Here is a 2098-nt window from a genome sequence, read left to right as displayed (position 1 = left end):
AACAAACAGTTTCGAGTTTAAAGTCATTAAAAGCTTGTCATTTCGTGTGTAACAGCCCCAGTGACTGGAAAACAGGTTCTGATCACACCATTACCTTCATGTAAGCCACCACCACCAAGGCTGATTGGGTTATTTGCTCTGTGAGGCTCAGAGACAGGACGGTGCAAGTCCAGGGTTTCCCTTGGACTCCTCCCCAGGTTGATGAAGCTGTCAGGTGAGGTCTCTTTTCCTTCCCCTGACCTGCTCCCAGTAACCGGAAAAACGGTTCTGAGCACACCACTGCCTCCTTGTAAGCCACCAACAGGGCTGAGTGTGTTATTTGCTGTGTGAGTCTCAGAAACAGGACAGAGCACGTCCAGGGCTTCCAGCAAAAGGGTACAGCTGACTACCTGGCCAAACAACGCTGCCATGACTCGGATTCGAACCGAGGTTGCTGCGGCCACAACGCAGAGTACTAACCACTATACGATCATGGCGAGCCACAGGCCAAGTGGTGATGTCTGATTTTGCTCTAGTATCTTTGACCTCAATAGATTTTGATTATTAGGTAGATTTCTTCCCAGACAGCCACAGGTGGCTCGCGCTTTTCTTTCTTGCCGCTCTGCTTTTCCCTCCCTTCCTCCCAATCCTCATACGTGATGAGAACAATTCTCATCTCTTCCACTCCAACCTGGGCCTCCCTGCACCAGCCTCTCTCGAGGTGTCTCTCTGTCCTCGTCCGCACCTCCTCTGCTTCTCTCCCGCCTCTCCGTATTTCTACTTTTCACCCTTCCTTTCTCCCGCCCCACCGAGGGAAGCCGAGGTGAGAGAGGGGAGCGCAAGCAGTGTAGAGAGTCAGGTGAAGGCGGAGCCAAGAACGGGAAGAGCCATCACTAGAGCCCACGGGGCGTTCTGCTTGCTTCCCTTGGGACCGACGCGCTCAGGCCCAGGGAGTCGCCGAGCCGGGCGTTTGCTGGGATGCCGGGTCTGACGCCTGCGAGGGGCAGGACGGGGCGAAGGCCATTCCGCTGCCCTTCCAGTTTCAGAATCACCCAATGTACGGGTTTCAACCGTAGCCGGCAAGATGCGCCTCTCCGGCTTTCCGAGGCTTTGGAGCCTGCACAATTTTCTACAAAAGGCGATGGCTCCACCTGACATTGGATGGGCGCTTGCTCTGCGTGGTGATACCAGAGCGACAGCCAACTGTTCCTGTGTCGCAGTCGGGTGGTGCACTTGCTTCCAAGTCTGGAGGTGGGTGGTTCGAGCCTATTCTGTGGAACGTTTCCTGCATTTTAAAAATGCTTAAACCGCTAGCAACTTTCTTCTATCCAGCACATGATCTCATGGAAAGGCAGAGCGAGACCAACTTTACCCTCCTCTCCTCTGTGTCTCGAGTACGACATGAGGACGTAAATCAAGGTCCGCTAGGATTCTGGGATCTCTCTCTCTCTCTCTCTCTCTCTCTCTCCCTCTCTCTCTCTCTCGACGGAGTCTCGCTCTGTTTCCAGGCTGGAGTGCAGTTGCCAGATGTCGGCTCTGACTCTCTTGTTCAAGCAATTCTCCTGCCTCAGCCTCGGAAGTAGCTGGGCTTATAGGCACGCGCCACCACGCCCAGCTAATTTTTCTATTTTAAGTAGAGACGGGTTTCACCATGTTGGCCAGGGTGGTCTCCATCTCCTGACCTCGTGATTCGCCCGCCTCAGCCTCCCAAAGTGCTGGAATTACAGGCGTGAACCACTGCGCCTGGCGCTCGCGCTCTCTCTCTCTCTCTCTCTCTCTCTCTCTCTCTCTCTCTCTCCCCTCTCCCTCTCTCTTACTGTCATTTAGCCCTTTCCATACACTTTAGAAGTTAAATTGGTTCTGTGATTTTACTATTACATATAATGCTCTAGTCATTCTTGTACAGGCATTTTCAGTCACTGGTGTAAGTATTTCTATAGATAGAGGTGCAATTACTATAGGAAGAGCAATTGATCTATCATAGTGTTCACATGGTTTTTATATCATTCCATTCTCTCTCGTCTGTTGGCTTATTAGCTATAACTCTTTCTTTTGTATTTTAGTAATTGCCTTAGGGCTTAGAGCAAACCTTTTTAACTGATCACAGTCAACCTTCAAG

The 2098-nt window shown here is 51.4% G+C and overlaps 1 non-coding gene across 1 annotated transcript; it reads right to left on the bottom strand.

Moving 5' to 3' along the window:
• Positions 1-404: 404 nt before the first annotated feature.
• Positions 405-476, bottom strand: TRNAH-GUG (transfer RNA histidin (anticodon GUG)). The gene has a single exon. It is a non-coding gene; the product is annotated as a tRNA-His (tRNA).
• Between the last annotated feature and the right edge of the window lie 1622 nt (positions 477-2098).

This window comes from Macaca mulatta, chromosome 1 (assembly GCF_049350105.2).
Source record: "Macaca mulatta isolate MMU2019108-1 chromosome 1, T2T-MMU8v2.0, whole genome shotgun sequence".
NCBI classification, from domain to species: Eukaryota; Metazoa; Chordata; class Mammalia; order Primates; family Cercopithecidae; genus Macaca; species Macaca mulatta.
Note: the sequence above shows the minus strand (reverse complement) of the source record. Positions and strands in the feature narration are given on the sequence as shown.